The sequence below is a fragment of the Gallinula chloropus genome (genome assembly GCF_964237585.1).
Source record: "Gallinula chloropus genome assembly, chromosome: 4".
Taxonomy (NCBI): Eukaryota; Metazoa; Chordata; class Aves; order Gruiformes; family Rallidae; genus Gallinula; species Gallinula chloropus.
This window is the reverse complement of record NC_140088.1, coordinates 86,548,619-86,560,650: the sequence shown is the minus strand read 5'-3', so window position 1 is coordinate 86,560,650 and position 12,032 is coordinate 86,548,619. Positions and strand designations below refer to the sequence as shown.

At 37.6% G+C, this 12,032-nt stretch overlaps 1 long non-coding RNA gene across 1 annotated transcript in view; it reads right to left on the bottom strand.

Annotated features, from left to right (window-relative positions):
* LOC311190654 overlaps positions 1–12,032 on the bottom strand; it is an 86,832-nt gene that overhangs the window by 23,469 nt on the left and 51,331 nt on the right. The window contains exon 4 of the long non-coding RNA XR_014617231.1: positions 7,555–7,609. This is a non-coding gene — a long non-coding RNA (uncharacterized lncRNA). The remainder of the gene's footprint in view (positions 1–7,554; positions 7,610–12,032) is intronic.

Sequence of the window (12,032 nt, the reverse complement as noted above, 5' to 3'; positions counted from 1 at the left end):
AATACTTCAGTGAGACACTGAAATTTACTGTATTAACAAAGCTAATACTTCCCCAGAAGTTAAAAAAATGGAAATATGCTATATGTCTCTCATTTCATTATATTATATTACTCATTATATGCTCAGTATATCAGTACAGAAGTAAAAGTGTGTAAACTAAAATGGACTGTCCCAAACTAACACAGTAGGGTATGAAATACAAATTACATCACATATATGTGCCACCTGAATAATTTTTTGCACTCCATTGATAGAGGATGATTGACTGAACAAGGATGTAAGAAACACACTGGCTAATCAGAACCCTCATTAGCTGCAAACTGAAGTAGACTTGTGAAGGAAATCAATACCACCTCAGCATCAAGATAATGACAGTGAAACTTCATCTGCAAATCCTCATTCACGGCAATTGAGGTTTCTTATGCAGCTGGTCCCTATTCAAGTAAAAGGGACTAACATCACAGTAAAGATTTATAGGGTGAGATCCACAATGAAGTTTTCATTCTGTTTTTGCCCAGAATGAAGATCATTGAGTCTCAAGTAATCATTAGAGCAAACAGAGCAGGTTATACCAGGAGGACAGGTCATTTTTCTTTATTAATTGGAAAGAATGAGATGTAAAAAGTACACAAAGATTTAAGGGACAAGACTGGTCAATCGGTGGATATGATCATGCCTGGAAAGTTCTAAATGAGAAACAGTAACATGAAAAGATGATGAAATTTTCATCCTGCTCTCCTAGTATGTACAAATGGGATTTCTGTAGGCTGATAGCTGTAAAACTGTCAAGGACAAAAACACCTATTTCAAGAAAATATTTCACACTGATGGGGAATCCAATGTATAAGTGATCTCTATATGCTTGAACTGTTAGCAGTGAAATCCAACTTAGAATCATAGAATGGTTCAGGTTAGAAGGAACCTTAAAGATCATTTAGTTCCAACCCTTCTGCCATTGGCAGGGACACTCTCCACTAGACCACATCTATAATGAATTAAATTATTTAGTCAATATCATGGGGTAGGTGGGGAGAGAAGCTGTAGGCATCATGTTTCACCTTGAGGGCTGTACATGTTGGTGTCATATTTATCAAGATTTCATCACATTTTTTGGGTGTGGTAACTCTAAAATAAAAGCAAGTTACTTTTGGTTAACATCAAGCAAAAAGAGGGTACTCCTTTCCACTTCTCAAAGTTAGCATTTGATGCATAGCTTTAACTCTTTTGTTTCAGTTATGAATGAAGCAAACCACTTTCTCTTTTCTGTAAATTGGAGCTCCTTTACTAATCACCTCAGAAATATATGCCAGGAAAACAAACTGATCTGGGTTTACAAGATTATTTTCATTTTGATCCTTCAAAATTATAATTTGTAGAAAAGGATAACCATATTTAACTTCACCTCGTGCCCCCCCGCCCCCCGCCTCGCTCCCCCACTCTATCTGCTACAGAAGCTTATAATGGATGGGAGGAAATACCAAAAAATTATATATTGAATTTTGTGTTGCCATCTCTTTCAGTTTCCATCTTCAAGAAACACCCATAGACTAGAAAAGAAGACATGATAGAAATTAATGCCAACCCTAATTGTGCTGCTTTGATGCAAAGAGTGTTCTTCACTAGAACGTGTATTAAGTTCTGAGTCTCTTTACAGAAAGCTACAGAACAGTCAAAATTTATTTTGACTTTATCACTGACCCAGAGTGATCAAGAATTAGAATTACAGAATTAGAATTAAAATGACCTAACATTCCTGGTTCTTCAGAGACCAGTGCTTGTCCTCTATTGTATTTTTACTCTAGGTTAGAGGATCTATTGCTTTATTAGTCACTATTTCTTCCTGATCACACTGTGTTTTTAAAATAGTAGACAATGGAGTAGTTATTCCTCATTGGAAAATCAGACCATGTTACTGTGAAGCTTAATTCTTTCCTCACCATGCATAAAAAGATAGCCCATTGATATTGACCTCCATTTTATTTTAAGTAACTTTTTTATTAACTACCTTTGATTTCAAAGCTGGGTCGATTATAATCGTTATGTTGGCTTAATATTAATGAAGTGATTACTCCTAGTTTATCTTATTTCTCATAGGACATTTCTGAAAGGAAATACAGATATATAATTAGCAGCTGTAATGTATCTGACACCTCAATTCAAAATCAATCACATTTTAGTTCTATAATTTCTTATTTAACTTGGAAGACTCACAAGATCAAATTTCCAACGTTTAGGGTGGATGCTTCTTTCTCCCACCTTACACTAAGAAGTTTTAATTTTTGGAGCAGCCTAAGCTAAAACTCAAGTGTGCAAGAAGACATGAGGTATTACAAGTAGTGAGAAAACAAGAGTCCATGACATGTCAAGACCAAAGGTACAGATAAATTTTTATGCTGTTTGCAATAGTGTGCAACAGTGGATGCTTAAGGAAATAGAAATTGGGCATTCTCTGTATGAATATTCAATATTATAACACCTAAATTCTAGTCCATATAGAGAAACCAATGCTAACAAAAATGTCTTTTACAAGCAAAGATAAAGAACCATCACAAAACCTTCTTAAAATAGCAAACAGGGCAGCACAAGCTGAAAATTCAAAACCCTACCAGCTCTTCTGAAAGACACCTATAACATTTATGTCAAAATCCAAGTGCAAGACATGGATGACACTTTCCTTTACAAGGAATCACAGAACTGTTGAGCCTGGAAGGAACCTCTGGAGGTCATTGTGTCTCAGTGCCAGAGAACATCTCCAATGTCCAGAAACTGCTCTTTGATCATGACTATAACATGAGAGCACTGCATCCCATTTCTTCCACTGCCTATGGGGGACTCAGGTCTGCAGCTTTGACAGCCTAGGAAAGGACTTCAATCACTAGCTTAGAGATGAATGGCACTGGAGACAAAATCATCTAGACAGACGTCTAAGACAGTTTCAATCCCTAGGCCAGAAAAAAAGAACAGAAAGAAGGAAGAAGAGAAAAATCCAACAGTTTGCAAATGCAGTCCAGCTTCTTAAATTCCACGAGTGTAAAATTGCCTTTGGACAGGGGATTTCCATATTGCAGTTCACACTCCATAAGCTATCTGTGCACTTCAGACATCAATCACCCATTCTAACTATGTACAAGCCCCTCAGGGAACAGCCTCAAACTCCCATATACTCATCCTATAATAAACACTAAGCTATGGAGACACATTAGAATGTCTGTGTGGGGTGGGAGGGGTCCCTTCTTTTGCTAAATATATAAAACCCCTACACAAAACAGTAAATACTCAATAAAATGCAAAGTTTTAGGCTGCTCCCTCATTTATTTTCAGTGGGAATAAAGAACCTAGTTTGTTGTGATACCCAAAGACACAGTGAAGTGCCTATTTATATGTTTCTTAAATCTATATATTTATACCTTAAGATACCTGACTTCCTTTGAGAATCTACTGTTCCTGCTTTTCACAAGCTCAAGGTCTGTAAGGATGTCAGCAGAACAGATGAAAAATCACATGCCCTGCTAAAATAAATATTATACTACATTATATTATACTGTACTAATTCATCATAAACTGCCAGAAAAGTGACAGTTTCAGATTGCAGAAACAATATCTTTGTCCTCTAATTTTTTTTAAACTGAAGAACAGCTTGATGTATAACTGGAAGCTGGAAGAAAGAGATTTAATGCATCTTCTGTAACAGTTTTGTATGGGATGCAAATGTTCTGGCAAAAAGAATCACGTCTGATACTGTAACCTAAAAGGAAATTTCTCATTTTGAATACTTTTGTCAACACTTGCAAATTCTGATAAGAAAATATTTGGTAGAAAACATCAGAATATTTGTCAATGTGAAGTCAAGAGTGTGATGATTTTTGACTCTATGATTTTTATATTACACAGAACTGTGTAAAAAAAGATACACTCTTGTTACTTAGACAATCTGAGGGTTCCTCCTTTTACAGATGCTTTGCAAGAGGGGCAATAGAATTTTTACTTGTATGTTGAGGGGAATCACTCAAGAAAATTTACTTACTAGCCTCATGAAATGCACAATTTAGTGTTCAGCTCTACACAAAGATAGTAAGAGGCCTCCTTTATTTAGGTTGTGGTTTTCCAGAATAACTCAAACTGCACATGAGAATTTTTTTGGCTATGCTAAAATTCATCAGCCCAATCAAGCTACTTGAATAACAGTATTGGTGGAAAATCGTAGGATTGTTTAACCCACTGGTATTACAGATTTTCTCTTCTATGCAACTTCCATGTGCTTGATCGCCTAATTTAAAATGTCAGATTCAAGAAAGTATAAATGCATAATATAAGTTTATTTAAGCATGTACATACTCAGGTTTGGTCCACATGTTGCTAAAATTTATTCTCAAATTTTAAAGTGGCCTATATTTATTCAATAATTTCTGTAAATTCATTTATTAATCATATTAATAATTTAATGATTTAATGTATAGACACAACATATATGAAGTTTAGTTTCTCTCTAGTTACTTCTTTGTATCTGTTATGTTTTTATCTACTGATTTTACCCCCTTTATCCATGAGGAAGATAGGGATGATCTATAATTTCAGAGTCGTTCACTCTTGAGAGTTGTGTGAGAAAATTTATTTACATTATCCATGTCTGCTTTTTCCCATAAGATGTTACAGACTTAGTTGAAATCTATAGGTCACAACCATAACCCCTGATGTGTTCTCAAACTCAAAACTTTTTCTGGTGCAATGCTGATTACAGGAAATTATATCCAACTTCTGCTCCTGCACTGCCTCATTCTGGCCAGCATGGGTTAAGTGGACGTATACTGAACGACCTCTGAAAGGGGGACATGGTGCTGGGCTTTGTGTGAGCAAGGAGACCCATGCCTTTCCTGACCACAAAACCCTCCACTTATGACCCACCCGGAGCCATTTTTCATAGAAACATAGAAATTTTTAGGTGGGAAATGATCTTTAAAGGTCATCTAGTTCAACCCCTCTGCAGTAAGCAGAGACATCTTCACTAGATCAGGTCACTCAGAGCCCCATCGAGCCTGATCTTGAAGGGATGGGGCCTCCACCACCTCTCTGGGCAACCTGTTCCAGTGAACTCTACCTCCAACATCAAATCAATAACAAAACAACAAAGGTTTATGAAGACATGAATAGGAGATATGGTAGAGGGCAGAAGAAAATTAGAGAGCTCAGAATGCTTTATCTAATTATCCTGAGATCAAATAAAAAAGTTTTTCTTTTCCCTCTTTGTGTCTGTATGATGTAATGTCAGTGTTTGCTTTACTCCCATGTCCAGTGACTTGTTCTCTTGCCCATTCTCTGTGCTCAAGTTGGTATTAGAGGAAACAGGCATTTCTTGGCAAAGTATGCTAGTTTTTATGTTCAATCCTTTTCTTAAATCTCCCTGGGGTTCCATTTGGATTAAAATAGTCCTTCCTCCCACCAAACGTTATTGATCCTTAATTTATTTAGGAGGCAGTTTCAGCACTCCTTCTTCCAGGTATTGACTGCCCTTACTGCCTTGGAAATTATAACAGCCCTTCAGAAAAATAGGTGCTATCTCTTGCACTTGAGTAGACATTAGGAAAATATTAACAGCTCTCCCACACTTGGACAGACAATGAGTAAATCTCTTTGTGAAGCTTTTTCTATACACTGAGCTTTATATTTCATATTAACGTTTCAACTCCTAGTCATACATCAATGGAATTGATGCCTTTACCTCATTAGTGAGTATTGGTTGAGACAGAAGTAAAAGCAAAAAGATAAAAGTAGATCTTACTAAAGTTGACTAAACAGTTTGCTTAAGGAAAAAACAAACCAGGTCTCTCAGTCCTTTACATCTGGACCTGTACAAAACCTATGTACAACTGCAACATTAGCAGTAGTTGTCTGAGGTTTCTTCTCATCAGTGGAACTACAAAGAACAAGTCCATTGTCCTAAAAAAAGAGTAAATTGTAACACCCACAGGCTTTGCATATACCGCCAGAGATAACAATTATGTCCTGCCATGGTTATGAAATACTGTCTCTCATGCATCACCTGGTAGAATGTAGTCACCTGTTTAATAGAACTTCTACACCCAGAAACACTCCTTAAAACAACCTCCAAAAATGCTCAGAAATCTTATACCGACAAGTGACTCCCTATCTTTCTTACCCTGAAAATATTTAAACGGGGGGAAATGTGTCTTCATCACCTGGTAGATAGAGGAAAATTTGCACTTGAGAAATAACAGCTCTGCAGAATGATTCTTCCACATTCCTATATGGCCCTTGTTCCACATCAGTGTCTGAGATGTCATAATGGGTGTGAAACCCCACACTCAGCCAGTTATATAAGAAAGTGTCCCTGTTCCTTGGCTTTACAGATGAAGAATGATTGAGACAAAGAGAACTCAGAAGTACCTCTAGCCTATGGCATACAGCAAGGATTTGCATGTCCCTGAGCAGTAACACGAAGTATTTGCCATTTCTCCTCTTCTGGCTTCTCTGTATTTACAAATACGCGTGGGAGGAAAGATGCCCTGACCTTTAAAAAATCCATCATGAAAATTTCCTTGGTGTTTTCACTTTGCTTAAATGAAAGGCAAATGCTCTCTGTGACAAACTTTGCTGGGTAATTACATTTGCTACAAAAAATGTTTGTTCTCGGCTATTGTTCCATGTGTTTATTAAAATAAATCAGGGCTAATGCAGTCATGTCTCGGAGTGAATTCATCTCCTGGCAAAGGATTTCATTTCTAGCCTAGACTATCACTAAACAAGGATGTGGACTTCATTGCATAAAAGCAATATGGATGGACTCTCTGACACTAAAACTTATCATTAACGTAATAGGTATCATGCCCCATTACTTTTAATGGATTGATTAATAATAATTATTGCAGCCTTTTCATAATAATTTTGGAAAGTAATAAATGTGCTAAATTTGGCTTACAAAAGTGAAGCATTCATTCCTAATTGTTACTGTTTCCTGATCAAGTACTTGGCAGAAGCAACTGTCCTCCTTTAACCCACACATCCTCTGACTGGAATCCAGTGATTAGCTAGATAAGACTGTCCTGAATCAGCCATCTTGAGAATGCTCCTGCATGAAAGGAGAAGGAAGCCTGCATGCTGAAGTGATATAGAATTGGAAGACTGAAGTCTCCAAACTTCTGCACTACTGAGCCCAACTATCTTCCCTCTACAAATTGCTGTCTAGGAGGAAGAAACAGAATTATTTGTTATATGCATGGTGTCACCATCTCCTCCATCTACATCTGCTGAAATGTCTCATCCTTTAGAAGAAAGAAAACTGGACATAAACAAGAAAACTTTTTTTTAATCTCTGTGTGTGTATTCATTGCAGCTATAGGTCAATACCTAAGATATCTCTTGTTACTGATTTCAGATCACCCATGCTTGATTCAGTTGCACCATTAACTATGGTCATGCATGCTGACCCACCCATCTAAATGACCAAGAAATTAAGGCTTATTAGCTTTTAGTTGTATTCTGAATTTGGTAAGTCAAACATATCTTTTCAAGAAATGTTCAAGAAGAAAAAAAGCCTACCTGTCCTGCAACTTCTGGTCAATCATCTTCCCAATTAACAAGCAATATTAAACACCTAGAAAAAAAAAAAAAGTACAACAATGAAAACAAATCCTTCTTGTCTGATATTTTGCCAGCATTGAAGGAAAGCTACCTGACCCAAGGAGCTTTAAATCACATTCAGCACCATTTTGAGGCAGAGCAGGACCAGTATTCAATACACACAAAATAGGTGAGAAAAGGTATTGACCGTGGTTTTCAGCCCTTGCATTAGAGCTTTTCAAACAATCCTGACATCTTCACATTGTGATTTAATAGCTGTGGTTTATACCTTTGGCAAGGGAATAAAGGTGCTGAGCTCATGCTCAGTTTGGAGGAGGAATACAATGATCCCCACTCCAAACCTCGGTCCACAAGCTGCCTGAGCTGGGAGATGTGCTGCCAGCAAAGCTGTGACTAGCACAACTTCCAGAATCATTAAATATCCTCAAATTTCCAGTGAATCAAAGATGTTTTGGGAACCAAGATGATAAAGGAAGATATTGAGCAAAGCCAAAATGCTCCAGATGTGATTTGCTGGTTTAGAAAAGAAAAAAACAACTTTGAAAGAAAGAAGTGGGTACAAATAGAAGGTACGACCTGTAAGCTCTTACTGTGCTCAGACCCATGTGAATCTCTGCAATCACAGAGGGGAATCCCATGTCATCACAGAAGGGAAAGCATTGCTGAAAGTATGATAGACCTGTACCCAGGGCCTGCAGAATAATACAAAAATCTCACTATGAAATGATTAGTCACAGTTTGAGCTTGAGGACACATAAAATAAGATTAGCAACGAGAGAGGGAAGTGCCTAGCTGCACAAACTCCAGAAGTGATTACATGTGGGAGGAGAATGAGAAAGGGAGATGCTGCAGGGGTTTAGGCAAAATGATAATACTACCAAGGAACAAGGTATTTCAGATATAAAAGGGTGTGGACCCAATGTATGTGAGAAAATGTAGGAATGTAAAGACATAAAAGATTTTAGGTAAAATTTTCAGAAATTCTTTGTTCTACAGAAATGCAAAATCAAGATACTAACAAAGAAGAAAGCTCAAAATAAGACCTGTTAGTTATAGTTTGTGTAGCTACAGCTTTAGGTTTCTAGCTACAGGCTGCTATTTCACTCTTGAATGTACCATTTAATCCAAGATCCTAAAGCTTAAAGCTAAATGGACTTTCCCACTGGAATTAGATGCTTGTGTAACTTTGAAGAAAAAGGTTTTTATTTTCTAACTGTAAATTGGAGAATAAAGGTGACGTCCTATGCCACAGAAATTGCGAGGATGACTATAACAAAGGTTCTAAATAAAATCATGTAGTTCAAGAGTGGATTCTAAGTAAACCATGAAAAATGCATTTTACCAACTCTCCACTGTATTTCCAGCAGAAGCAGACATTATTCTTCTCCAGGTAAGACACTGAATTTCGAAAATGAAAACACAGTATGCAGTCCCACGCTGAGCAAAGAGTCTATCTGGACTGCAGCGCGCAGAAGTGACTTAAGCAGAACATACAGTACAGTCGATGATAAAATGTTTGTTGTTACCTCCCTGGAAGTTGTAGAAAATCAATATACCCATCAGTACCAGGCCCACCGGTTCTAACAGGCTCAGCCTTGCTGCAGGCTTTGATTTCTTATGTTCAGTCTGCAGGCTGAGTAAGGAGGGAAGCGCTGTGAGTGTGTCAGTGCCTGCGTGTGTGCATGTGAGCGTGGGGGAGATGTGCAGTGAGCTGGAAACCAATTAAACTCTAGTGTTAGATAGGTGACGAAAAGGGCTCTATAAAACCAGGATGGTGCCAGAAGCTAGAGTTAATATAGCACCTGGCACACAGTGAATAATAATAACATTAAAAATGTTCTGAACTAATTTATTTGGAGGGAGAATTGGAGGGGGAAAAAGCAAAGTTCAACCAAAATGTCAAGTTCAGGCAACAAACCTGGAGAAAAATATGAAGGAATGTCACCTCTGATGCTTAAACAATGTGCAATAGTATAAAAGAGCAGTTAATAATTAAAGATTTGCAGACTACCAAATACTGACTGCCAAATTGCCATGAAAAATAACCCTGCAATATTAAGTGATTTCAAAAGACTAATTGGGGAGGGGGTTGGGAGGTGAGGGGGGTGGGGAGTATAAGTCATTATAGCCACTTTGCCAAATCTCTTGAATTTGTCATCAATATCCTCAAAGATATAGATCCTCAAATGTGATCCAAAAAAGCCAGTGTGGCTTTTGGGCACCTGCAGCTGGAAATGTGGTACCATTTCCCCAGACCTTCTGCTGACCTCACCACGCCCTTGGAGCTGCTGCACATCCATTCCATTTTCCCTCACTCAGGGAGAGCTGCAATTCCTGCTGTCTCCTAATTAGCACTGTGGAAGGCAATAGAGACACTAAGAGTTTCAGCTAGAAAGTCAAATGACCATGGTCTCTCTGCCTGAGACCTGTGTAACCTGGAAACCTGATCATCAATGTAGACATGTCAATGGAGACATCAATGGAGAGTTACCTCCAGAGGTTGACTGAGGTTATAGGAAAGCCGATCCATTTTGCTTTTCCAATTCTCCCTCTGTCCTTTATGCACCTCTGCTCTCTTAGTTTGCTCATATCTTCATCTGTCCTTACACTGTTGTAGCCCAGTCTAACTTTGACACCAGGAGAGCTGCAGCACCACTCCTGGGAAGCATTTTTGTCCCTCAAACTACCACACCCATTAGCTGTACAGTTGGGTCAGGCACATCATTTTCTAAAGAATAAATAAAACAAGTCTTTCTCTATTGCCCCAACCATACAGGATGAGAAGGAAAGAAGAAATCTTTTCCCAGCATGTTCAGTCTTCACACTTACCCACAACTGTTGAGAACAGTCAGGATTCTCAGGGAAAGAATTCAGAAACGTCTTCCAGCCCCAAGCTGCCTCTAGCAAGAAGCTAGATAAAAACCTGAACCAGCATGGTATATCTAAACAAGGTAATTTCAGGTCCTCTTACCAAACAAAATAAATCAAAAAGGGTAAACATTCCTTAAACATATGTACAGTTGCACTCCCATGCTCGGGCAGTACATACAGAGCCGTGTACACCAAAGGATATAGTCTTCTCTGGGAATTACTGGACTGAACTTTTCTGTCATTAAGATGATTACTTGGAAGCAAAACCACACATATGCACATGTACACACTAAAAATAAGGCAAGAAGGGGATCTTTGTATAGGGAATAAATGGAGCTGTAACTAAACCAGTTGGAGACTTATTATATAGCCAGACTAATTAGCACCGTTTTGAATGTTTGAATGAAGAAATACTTAGGAAAAAATAAGTCAGCATCCTTAATTAGCATTCTGCATTGAGTAGCAAAGACACTTCCAATACACTGGTCGTTTTGAAAGATGGGAAGAGGATTAAAAATGATTGCTTCATACCTCCAATTTTACCTATCACAATCTCATTATTTTTCTGTAATATTGGGCTGTCAAAGAAATAGTTTTAAATACTGAATTAAGCTCAAAGATATTGGCAAAATCAGATGAAATGATACACAATATTGAGGTATCCTCCTCTTCAGTTTATTTCATAAACATCAACAAATATTTGAGGTTTTTCAGAATTTCTCTCTTTTTTTATTTCCTTTCTTCTTCCTTTTTCCCCCTCTTTGTTCCTATGTGTTCATAGACCTGACAGTATCCGTGCCTGATGCTGGTTTGAAATCAAAGCTCCACTGATTTTTATTGGTTCTTTTCTAGTATTGATACCTGTTACCTGCTGTGCAATGTAAACCACCATCACTGAAATCAAGCAGAAAAAAGATTTTAAATCCCTCAAACACAGAGTTTTCAAGGTGTTATTCTGCCCTGTATTGTTCTAGTACTAGTGAAATAAGAATTAGTTGTCCAAGTTTAAATGTGGAACACTTACAATCAATAAAGGTGCTTCAAATATGTGCCCGCATGAGAGCAGCATTGCTTTATTAGATGCATTGAGCAAATGCATAGGGTTAAAGAATAGCCATATTCATAAGGTTTTATGTGGTTTCACTGGACAAGCTTTAGCATCAGACTTAACAGGAGCAATTAAAAGTGGCCCTGGCAGGTTATAACAGTAGAAAACCTTTGGAGCTTCTTGTCTTTTCAGGATATCTTAGTAATAATGTTCCCATTGGCATATCCATTTATATATCCTAAAAAGACAAATCTTTAAAAGCATAAATGATCCCATTTCACTCCCACAGATTTACAAACTGAATAACTGTCGTGTTGCTTTGAATCTCTCAGCCTTCATGGATAAATATAGGAAGACAGAAAAAAACCCCCACATTCCTTCTAATAGAGATCCAGTTGGTAGCTCACCATTCAGTAATAACTATTCCATTCTGCATCTCTCAGCAAGAAAGATGGGACACAATAGGATTTTGCCAAATTTATTATAATGGTGAAATAATTGGAATAAGTCTACCAGA